Source organism: Mycteria americana, chromosome 9, assembly GCF_035582795.1.
Source record: "Mycteria americana isolate JAX WOST 10 ecotype Jacksonville Zoo and Gardens chromosome 9, USCA_MyAme_1.0, whole genome shotgun sequence".
NCBI lineage: Eukaryota > Metazoa > Chordata > Aves > Ciconiiformes > Ciconiidae > Mycteria > Mycteria americana.
Window position 1 is genome coordinate 28,459,718 of NC_134373.1, and position 12,038 is coordinate 28,471,755.

Here is a 12,038-nt window from a genome sequence, read left to right on the forward strand (position 1 = left end):
TGAATATTTCTCATATGTGCCTATTAAAAATCCCACTCAGTCTGCAGGTAAATAAAGACTGGTTTTAGCCTAGGTGTTTCAGATGTTCTCTCTCTCCTAAGATATTTTTCTTTTCACCATTAATAATTTGAAGTCTTATAAACTTTTATTTCTATGAATGTGCAGTCAATCCAGGAATCTTTCCAACCTCTTTTGCCCACTGATGGCTGGTGGCAGTGAGGTTTACAGTCTGGTAGAAATTTTTAACTGCATCTCAAGCACCACGATCATACTTAACTTCATATTATGAGAAAAGGAGAACGGAATTCCAAATCTAAGCTTGAGGTGACTGATTATTCTTTCATGGTTTTTGATTACACCTTGTCTTATCTGTCCCTTTTCTAGAATAAACTTCCTCAACACGCAAAATTTCTGTTCATGTAAGGGTGCTTCCCAGGCTGCAGTTTTCTTTCTTTTTCAAATCCTTTCTAATGCTGCAGTGTCACTTGGGAATGGAGCGAATAGAACAGTGCAGATATAATAGATGAGGTGATACAATTTATTTATTCAATCATTCCTTATTCTTCATCGCAACTGACATACCACCTAATATTGTACTTTACTCACGTTAGTTTGTGTTAACTTCAGGGCTTTCTGCCTAAAAGACAAGGTCAAAGTAATGAAATACCTAAAGGAAACACCATTCACAGAATTTCAGTTTGTAAAAGGATCACGTGAGGGGATTATCTGCAGTAAGAAAATTAGAGTAACATGACATAAGCAGCTCCTTCTGGCTGTGTACTCCCAGGAGGTATGTGAAATCTCATCATCAGGTCTGTTCTTGTGGGATTTTCTACTTTTGAAGGATGGCAAATTAGGCATATTTGGATTCCTGATTTGGGATTATGATTTCAACTGATATGGGGCATACCTAACAATTGCCTCTAACTTCAGTCTCTGAATAGTTTGGGGCTCTGCAGTTGCTTTCACCGCTTGAAGGGTTCTGTTCATGTGTGATAACAGCTCGAGTGTACCATGTAAGAATGAGTAACTGTGGGAGATTTGGTACAATGAGCACAACCAATGATTTGTGAGGTCAGAATGATCTCAGAAAAGTGTCACCAGTTGGCACAAACCTCACTATGAATTACAGTGTCATACCTGACCCATTTCACCTGAAGTCAGACATCAAACCTTAGGCCAAATGAATGTTGCTATTTCGTTTTACTGGGAGCAAGATGAGGTAACCTGCTTCCCTCCACAACCTCTTGAAACCCTGTGTTTTCAGCTAAGCTTAAATTTCATATTTAGTATGATGAGAAATACAGTGTTGTTGTGAGGCACTGCTTTCTACCTGGGACCCAATGGCTAGTTCTAGGGGCCTGTGAATGGTAACAAACCAAGCTAAGCCTGTTGCCAGTAAGGTTAAATTAGCAATGTCTGCACAGATGTTGTAAATTAAAAACTGTTGAAAACCACTTCAGTCTAGTCAACAACTACTGGCAAGCTCCACACCTGGCTTTTGTGATGTGAAAGTAACCTTTATACAGAAACTACTCCTAGTTTCCCTGAATGGTTTGAAGAGGTTTTCTTTTGTTGTCTTGTTATAATTGTAGAGCGAAGCAACCTTGAAGCAACTGTAGGGGGAATATTAAAATATAATGAAATGCCTTTATTTCCGTGCTGTGCTCTCATGTCTTAAATAGGTAGTCTCTGCTGGAAGAAAGGAAAAAAAAATATTGGTAGATATTAAACTTAAGGCCAAAATGAGTAATCAGTGAATTTGGGCTGCCATTTCATATGCATTAGCATATTAACTGGGAGCAAGGAATTTCAGCCTGGAATCTTGAATTGTGTGGAAGGGAGTCTGCCCACTTTTCAGAGGTGGATAGGATGGCACAAAAAGCAGTAACTGTGGACACTGTTTTAGGCTTTCCCACATTTGGAGGAAAAATACTTTGTTCTTCTGAGGAGAAAAAGTTGGTACCTTAATAAAATGTTAATGACCTCAAATTGCCGTAATCTCAGAGTTAAAATTACATAAGGAAAGTGAGCAGTTTGTGACATTCAGAAGTAGGTATATCAGTGATGTTTAAGAACAATAAAATAGTTTTTGGAATCAGAATACAATAAGATGAAATAAATTCATTCTGCTGTCTTCTGTTAAGAAGGAAAAACATGCATCTGGTTGCTGAAAACCCAAATAGGAGGAAGTGCTGACATTCTCTATGTACAGTGGAGTGGGAAGCAGAGCAGCTATAGGAGGACTCTGTAGAGTGTAGAGCTCCTCTACAGCCCTTTCTGTAATCTGTGTCTTCTTTTCTCCACTTACCCTGTAAAAATACAGAAGTCTAACTCCTTTTACAATGCAAGCTGAATCATCTTGGACCAGCAAATGGAAACCAGCAGCTAAGAAACAGTGGGACATGGTGTGGCGACCCTGTGGTGATCTTAAAAATCTCTTCTCAGAAGAGGAACTGCAGCTCAGAACAGCAAACCATGCCCTTATACTGGCAGAAATATATCGCCCAGAATGACAGTGACATTCGGTGGCCTCTGCCACAGCCTACACTATTTGTGTGGCACTTGTCAATGTAAGCAATGCAGACTTAGTGCCAAGAAGCATGTGGTTCATATCATGCAAACAATAATGTAGTTTTTCATGCTTGAGTTGTCCATTATTTCAATGGATCCTATTTTTACCTAAGAATCTGCAGGGTCTGACCTATGAATTGTGAATTCTGATTTAGGATGTCTTGTGCACCACCTTACCTAACCTGATAGACGCCAGCCTGGTGTGAGCTAGCTGCCCTTCTGGACAGGGAAAAAGATATGTCATTCATTTGAGCTCTGTTCTTACAACATGAATGCATCTGATTCAGATCCCTTGGTTCCACAAACTCAGTCCTGAATGTCTGAAATTGATGATAGTGGGGGGAAAATACACTAACAGAAACAATAATGGCAATGAAAATGTGCTCAAGAGAAAGCTTAAATGGCCTTCTTCTAATTTAATGTTTTGTCACTAAATAAACAACAAATGCCAAACCAGCTGGACCCATTTCACAACACCCCCCCTGCTAGAATCACTAAGGCTTATAGTTGATAGACAGCCAAGCTAATTGCCTCTGGTTCCATTCATATTCAGATTCTGGCAAGTCCCATTCATGTAGTGCTTGCCTCAAGCTATTTAGCCCTGGGCCAAATTGCCCTAGACCCATCTGATCAATCTGCAGATCTCTGGACTTTGTAGTAGACTCAAGGTTCATGGGGTTGGGGATGCCTGTGTGACACTCTGTTGCACGATGTAGATGGATATCTGTACCATGGTCCAGCACTTTTCCCCTCCGTTATCCAGTTCCTATCTTGAGCACAGACAACCTCACTGATGAAACCAATGGGGCTCCAGGGACAGCTGTTCGTGGATGCAGTGGTAATGGCCTCAGCATGCAAACTGTACTGCAAATACATTAGAAAGTGTATGGCCTCCAAAAGCCACTGTCCAAAACCCTGATGGGGAGTGAGTAAATGCTCCCTGCAGATTTATTCCATTATTTACTAGATGAAGACAAAGCTGTCAACATTGATATCTCCTTCCCAATTAAGCTCACTATTACAGTCCATAAATCACAGCATGCCTTCCCTGTGGGGAAAGAAAACCTGTAAAATTTCTGAAAATGCTCATAAACACGGTGTGTAGGAAATAGCTGTTTTTTTAACCAAGCACATTCCATCATATTGCCTTAATATGGAATCATGACTAAGGCTGTTAAAGAGACCAGGCAATTGTGTTACACTTTAATGCCAGGTGAAGGTCTGCTAAAGGTTTTTTTCTCTCACAGGAGACCATTGCTCCTTTTGATTAGTATTGTCTTCTAGCCCTTTCTCACCAAATCATAGAGAATAGGACTACAGGGATTTCTATTCCCTTGTCCCAATGCAGGATCGACTCTACCTGTGTCTGTGTTCATAAAAACATCCAGTGACAGAGCTGCCAACCACTTTCCCAGGGAATTGATTCCAGTGCTTTGCTACTTTAATCCAGGAAATTTCTATTTCTGACCAGCTTGATTCCTCCATGCTACAGTGTGAGCCTGTTGTTTCTTATCTTGGACTCTTTCACTTGTACTTAGACTCCAAATTCATCATAGGAGATTGGGGTGGTTTGGTTTTTTGTTTTGCTTTGGATTTTTTTTCCCCCTAGAATACTCTGTAAGAATATTATACGACTATTGTGGGACTGCTAGTCCTTTACACATTGGTACAAAACAGGATGGGATTACAGAGGACACTCATAAGATGACAGGCCAGATATCATATAAGAAAAAAGTCCCAAATTCTTTAAGAAGGTTTCCCTACTCTTAAAATGTAAATGAAAGTCATAATGAAATGTGAGATACTACTGTGGCAAAGCTCATTAGTATGTTGGCTCCAGAGGGTGATATGGCTCTGCCTGTACCTTAACTGACTGTATGAAATACCCCAGTCTTTGGGTAAGGAGGGTAATAAACCTGGGAAACATACAGCATGAAGTTTCATAAACTCCTGCCTTTAAGGAATTTTGTTAATAAATCTCTCCTTCTAAACATGGAGAAAACCCAAGCCTAAGTAAGAGCTAGTGCACAGAACTCACATTTAGCGGGAAGGGTAGAAGTTAGTTGCAGCCCTCTATGAGTCTTTCCCATCCAGGTTGTGGGTATCTGTAGGTGAATGTGCTAGGTGGGATGAAGTACATATCTCTCCCCCGTGACGGAACATAAGCCACTATCTTGGGTTAGTGAGGGTTTCCTACAGCTGTGATTGTCAAAGTATATCATATTAACTTGGCCTAGTCAACTGATTTCATGGGCTTGACCTGCTCTTTTTTGCAAAGTGAGTATCTGGGGTTTTGTTTGTTTTGGGCTTTTTGTTTCTTGTTTGGCTTGGAAGGCTGATAAGTTGCTAATCAATAAGCAGTTCAGCACAATTATCTCTTTATTCATGGTGTCGCTGCCTGGCTGCCCAACTGTCTGGAGACAACTGTAGTTCCTGTGTCTCGTGGTCCATTGCAGAATAAGACTGAGTATGTCATGTCATGTAATAATAAAGTGCGGAGTACTTTCCATGGGACTGATGGAATAGAGGCTGAAATGTGTCTGTACAGTGTTGTGTTTTAGCTGTTATGCATACTTCATGACCCAATAGAAAAAAATTGTAATAAGTAACCTAAATAGCTGATGATGTATTGTGCGTAAATACAATTTATGTATATTCTGATTGACATAGTACTGAAGATGGCTGTGCACATTTCCTGGCTACAAACTGTCTTATTTGTCCTAGTAGATACACACACAAGCATGTGCACACACAGCTCACTTTGTGTACCACTTACGTAAAAATGACATAGGGTAGGGTAGATGGATGTAATGATCAAGAAAGATATTAGGACTGTCTGGAGAAAAAGGATAAAGCACTTGGTTTGCCAGATGGAGCAATTGTGCAGGGTCTTAAGCAGCAGCACTGCTGCTTAAGGATGCGCTATGGGACCTAGCTGCTATAGGGATGGAGAAGCACAATCGTACAAATGTACAGGTTTATGGTTGGACTCGATGATCTTAAAGGTCTTTTCCAACCTATACGATTCTGTGATTCTGTGATTCTGTACTGGACAAGCTCCTGCCTCCCTGTTCTCTGACAAGGTCCAGTGTAGGTGCCCCACCCAAGCAGAGGGTTTTGTGTAGGAGACTGCTGTCATTCTCCCTTCCTGCTTTTTCTTCCACTCTTAGAGGGGCCAAACATTCTCCCATACCCAGAATCCTTCTGTGGGGTGGTGTGAAACAGAGTTTAGGAAACCTAATAGCAGAAATGGAAAGTCTGCACTGCTTAGTCTGACAATATCAACCTCTCCATACACCCAGTTACAGGTAAATGAACCAGCCCTGGTCAAACCAAGTCTTCAAGTTTGCTCCCTAACCATGGAATATAAAATAAAATAACTATGATGACATTTCAGTTTTTTAGGAGACTAGGCTGATAGTTTCTCTGCCTTAGCTTTAAAGAGAACCTTGAAAGTTTGCTCAGATAGAGGAAAAAAGGAAGGATTTAAAATCCTTGCTCCAGGTAGAAAAAAAGTTCTGAAGAAATTGGAAACGTCTAGGAAGTAAACAAGAAGCATGAGATTTTGAAACCTCATGAGGGATTACACATTCCATTTAAACTAACAAAACAGACATCCTTAATCTCAGGGGAATATATGACTAGAAAATATTTCCTGGGTAATCAAGTCCAATATCTTCTTATTATATACAGTGCTGCTGATAAACTGATCAAACTCAGTTTTAAAAATAAAAGGATGATGAGGGGTGCCTTTCCTTCACTACTGGGAGGCTTTTCCAGAACTTCAGTGCTGTGAGGGTTGTAAATTTTTCTTTGCTTTCCTGTATGAATGTATTTATAGCCAGTTTGCTGTAGTGTAGGATGCTTTACTTGTATTCCCTTTACATACTTACTGTTCCTGATAACCTTACAGGTTGTCCATGCTCAGGTAAGCAGGTGCTTTACTGATCAGCAGAGTTTGGATACTTGGGATACTTGGCATGAGATGTGTAGTGCTTGTGCAAAATAAACCAACACTCGAGATAAGGGTGGCTGCTGCCACTAGAGAGAGACAAGATCCCACTGACTAGGTCTAAGAACTGCATTGTATAAAAATAAATCCTTTAAATTTGTTCCACTGGGCATTTTTTGAACATCTCTATTGTCCCTGCAGTTCTGAACCACCTAAATTGCTTATGCAGGATGTGGTGGTACCAGGTATAACGGGGGGTGTGTCACCAAGTGAGATGGAGTACTGTAGCCTCAGCACTTGCTGAAGCTTTTCCATCCAGAATACAACGACTGGGTTGAGAGTCTGAGATACCGTGGTATTTATGACTTGGTCAACGGATAATGCATATTTCATTATTTATATTGCAGGTCCACTCTGAGCTTTCAAACCTAAACTGGAAACAATAGTTACAAAAAAAAAAAAAAAAAAAAAAAGAGGCTTTTCTGAAAGAGAAGCTGTTGTCCTTAGGCCTCTTCTGAAGGAAAAGTACATAAAATAGTCTTTGTGGAGTTGGACACATAATAGTAGCAATAGAAAGAGGATATTAATAGAGTAAAACCAGTGACAAAACAACACACAGATTGCTTGAGGTGAGAGATTATCCTGCATCCTAAACACATACTGTTGTTATTTCTAAAGTGGAAGATGGAGAGAACCTGGAAAAACTCAAAGAGATCACACTGTGCAAGGTGTTGTATGGTTATTTGTTTTATTTTGTCCAGTATCATGTGTCTACTAGCACTCCCAAAACTATAATTCCAAATGACATGGAACTTCTTCCCTTGCATGTAAACCCACGTTACTAGATTTCATTTTAAATGATGCATTTAGCATGCTACAGACAAATGTTAGAAACCTTCAAAGGAATCTGATCTAGTGGAGGGTGAACTGAAACCCATGGGCTGTCCCACAGTGTGAGAGTGATTTAAAATGATAAATAGCAGTACTTACATTTTCTGTACATGTATGTATTTTTGCACACAAATTCCAGTAGCAAGCTTTCCCTATGTGCTCTAAAGTAGGCTCCCTTTCCCATGAAAGGTTGGACCAGATGATCTTTCAAGGTCCCTTCCAACCTGGGCTATTCTGTGATTCTATGAGGATGAATTGGTAATTGTTCAGTGTCTTCTGTGCAGTTTCAAGGTGAGCGCGAGCATCCCTGGACTGCGTGTGCGATGGATGAAGTCCAGATTTGCTTTGCTGTGGCCCTAGGAAAGGAAGAGTAATCCTCTGTTAATTAACAGCTGAAGATTGCTTCCCAGACACCCAGTAGAAGACAATAAGCAACATATTGTCTCTAGGATCAGTCTGTGTATGAGGTCCTGTTCCCTTTCATGCTGCTCAAGCGCGAAGGAGAGAACAGAACCTGGCCGGTAGTGAACACTGTAGTGAACGCTCTGTGGGACCCACAGGGGTAGAGCACATCTGCATTACTGACATTGACTTGATATATTAACTGAGTCAATGGAGAATAAAGATGTTCTTCTTTCAAACACAAGCCTGTCTACGAATGACCCCCCAGTACTCTTTAAAACAAAGAAACCTTTATGAAGGCGTCATCCTTCAGAATATCAATGCTCAACTATCAGAGGCTCCAACCTCTAGAAATACTCCCTAAAGAATTAGAGACTGTGAAGGTAGGATTTTTTCTTCTGATCTATGTGTGTGGTACATTGTTTTTCTTAGATACACAGGCTTTAAATATCTAATTAAATGCTACAGTCATCAAAGACTTGGGACAGGGATGGGTTTTGGCCCTTCTTTAAAAGAGATACTAAGACAGGGATTGTTGTTCACTAGAGGGGAACAAAGTTCTGAAGAAAATAGGTCAACATCTTTGTGTTAACCTCACACTCGGGCACTTTTCATGGAAGCAGGTCTGAAATGTGGTGTAACAACTGAGACTGCTTTCCAGAAAGTTGTTACACCTTCTCTGTATAAATACTAGCTTTCTGACCTATTCTATTGTTCTTTTTTAGTATTTTACCCTTTTGAAAATTAATTTTGAGCACTGGCTATACCAATAGACTGACACAATTGAAAGGACTGTGAGGAACAAGCAAATGTTGTTGAAGGCAAGAATGATAAACGGTATCTCTTCCAATGAGGAATTATGCTCTGATTAACAAATGCATGTCTGCTCAGAGGGAGTTCTGGGAATCATCTGTACTTGAGTTTGAATGCATTCAACCCATGTTGTTGCTGGACCTGTATCAGATATTGTTTGGTTTGAACACTTTTTCCTCCTCCTCTCTCTTGTTTCTGCTCTTTCTTCCTTTCAATGATAGATAGGCTAACCTATTGTTTCTTTGCTAGCCTAAAAACATACTGTTTGGAACTCGACTCCCTCTGTTCCAGTGTGTTGAGATGGTGTTTTCCAGCTGGAGCCTGCCTGCTAGCTCCAGGCTTTTCTCTAGGCTCTTCCTGTTGTTATTTCTTGTCTTCAAGTATTATGGCAGCATTCATATATCCCAAACTGTTGGGACACTTCTATGCTGGGCACTATACATGCAAGCAGAGCAGGGAGGAGAGGAATCCTGGCGTGGTTAGTTCAAACAAAATACTGAATGAAAGCATAGCAGGGAATATATTGACAAAGGTTTCAAATAACAGTGCTCAGATAGCATTGTGGAGAACAACATTAGTGATGGTTACTGAAAGTCTCAGTAGAGTCGGGACTATCCTGACTGATCATGATTTTGTTCTGGTTGCCTAATAAAAAGGGTGAAGTTCCATGTTTCACTGAATATCTGCTAGCAACCCTAGCTCAATTATGTATCCATCCCAGTTGCTTCAGGGGGAACATGGCTGAGAGCTGTTAATTGTTGCTTGCAGCTGTCTTGGATCACTTGAGGATCTTAAAGGAGTTGTGCACTCCTGGAGATGACTGAAAACCAACAAAGAAAAAACAATTAACCAAATTAAGCACAACAAAGAAAAAACAATTAAAATGGTGTAGAGCGAGGCTGTTCAGTAGGGCATCTTGATTTGTGTGTGTTATTAGTTAGTGTCCTAATTACTTGTGTCCTTAACCTTGTCCTTAACTTGAGAAAATTTCAATAGCTACTAGAAGATTGCTAGCACCAAAGTAAGTCCACGTTTCAGCTTGAGTCCCTGCAAAATGTTCTATTTAAAAGGATAGGGATAGGGAAAGGGATATTCTAGGCAAAAAGGATAGGTTGAGAACAGTCTCTTCGTCCAGCTGGAAAAAAGAATATATGCATATAGCTAAAATTTGCAGCTCCTGACTAGATGGTTCTGAGCAGAACATACAAGAAGTTTTAGCAGAAAGCCAAGCACTTTGCTGTGGTTTATACAGCAATTCCATGACTGTGGTGTTGCACAAAGGATACTGACACAGGTTCACATGTGTGAAGATTATTTTTTTTTAGTGTGGTCTGTAGCTGTTTGACTATAAGGACAAAAATAACTTTTGGGGAAAAAAATGCAGGACAAAATTGGAGAAAGGGTGAAGAAGAAGAGAGGGAACTCTGTAGCCCTTCCAGGGAGGGATTATTTAGTAATCTCCAGCCACATGGCTTTACTATCACCAATCAAAGGATCAATCCGTTTCAACTTTTAATGAAGCAAACATAGTTTGATGCTTTTCCTTTCTTCATGCTGAAACTGCAGCTGAGTGTGACTGCTGGTAGTGAAAATACCTTGAGGTGCTGAAATGAGTTCTATCAAGCATTGTTTTACACCTGGTAATATTCACCAGAAGTGGATCTGAATTTCAGTGGATTTTCAGAGGAACTGTTGATCAATTTGCTTTAACACTGCCTCCAGACTGTGATGATAGATCAGTACAAATACGGGTTGGAGAATGCTATGGTAGATGGAAGGAGAGATGTTCAGATTTGTAATTTTGAACCTGGTCTTTAGACAGTGTCATTCATAAGGAAAGATCTAAGCTTCTGAAAAGCTATTTGGGATGATTTTAAGCAACTTCTGTGGCCATGAGAAAGTTATTAGAGGGGAATTTGTTTGACGTCTTTAACATTGAGTGAAATGTTAAACTGAATGGAAATAATATGTGTTCTTTGTGGAATAAAGCTTCAGTGTTATAAAGAATAGGAAGAGTGGTTGATTTTGTTTGCAAAAGAACAGATTTTGTTTGATTTCCATCACTGAAAGGAAATTCAGTTGAGGGGTTCTGATCTCCTGAGGAGCAAAAAAGAGCCTTAAGAATAGGGACAACAAACAGAGCATTTTGGATGTAGCCTTGAAAACAACATTTGAAACAAAGAATGACATTATTTGCACACCTGCATCAGCACTGAAGAAAGGTCACTATCTGTAAATGCACTGAGGACTCCTGTATTTTAATAACAATAGTTCTTTGTAGTTTAAAATGATGTTTGTCTTGAAGTATTTTATAACTAGGAGAGCATGAAATACAGCTGTCTTTCCAAAGAAAGATGGTAGCTGACCAAAAAACTTGGTGTTCAGCAGCAAAAGGGAGAGGCGTGGTGGCCAGAAAGATGAAGTTACACCAACATTCAAGCCAGTTTCTCAGAGTATGTTGCATGTAACCTCGGCAAGCCTACTGAGCATCATTTATGCATGTTGTGTAAACCCCCGGGGAATACAAAGGACATGCATCACATTTCTAGAATTAGTCTTGGGGCTGAATAAGCAGATAAGTTGACCAGGGTCCCAGTAGAATGGGAAAACCTCATAGAAACCAATTTCAGTTTGGGGCCTCTGTGTGCCTCAGAGGAGGAGGAATGATCCTGAACTTGAAGTTCAGGACAGTTCATAAAAGCTGTCCAGAAAAAAAGGCCTTTAACGTAATAAATTAATTCCTAGCTGTCAGGATTCTATTGGAAATTGGGACACATTTTCCATAAATATCACAGACTACAAATATTCTGATCAGCTCTCTTAGTAGCTAAGAAAATAAGGTCCCATTAAATCTCTTTATTAGACATTGAAGATGATGCCATATGTTAGCATCTATGTAATTTCCCCAAGATTTGCAATGAAGGCATTTGATCAGTGATTTGGAGATGGACTCTTTTTGTATATGTCTTCCTCAATTACCCGAAGCAGTATATAACTCTTGATGCAGTACATGCCTGCTTAATGACTAGCCAGACTGTTAATTGCTATTACTTATTACCAAAGGCTGATAGCTCTGTGCTATGTTAAGAAGATTATAAATATATGGAACCTGCCTATTGCCTCACTCTTCTTTCATCAGCCCAAAGTAACCATAAAATGCAACCATTCTAAGGTAAAACTGTGTTTTCTACCATGAAGGGACAAAGGATCCAAAATAAGACAGAATAGAAAAAGATGTTGAGGGAAAGCACAGGGCCCAGTTTAACAGCTAAAAGGGTCATGCTGACCAGAGAATCAAATATTTCCTAGAAGGAAGGAAGAGGGCTTTTCTCTGTTCCTAGACTAGGTAAGGCTGTGCTCTGATCTAGTATCTACACTTGAAAAAGGATGTAGAAATACAATATAC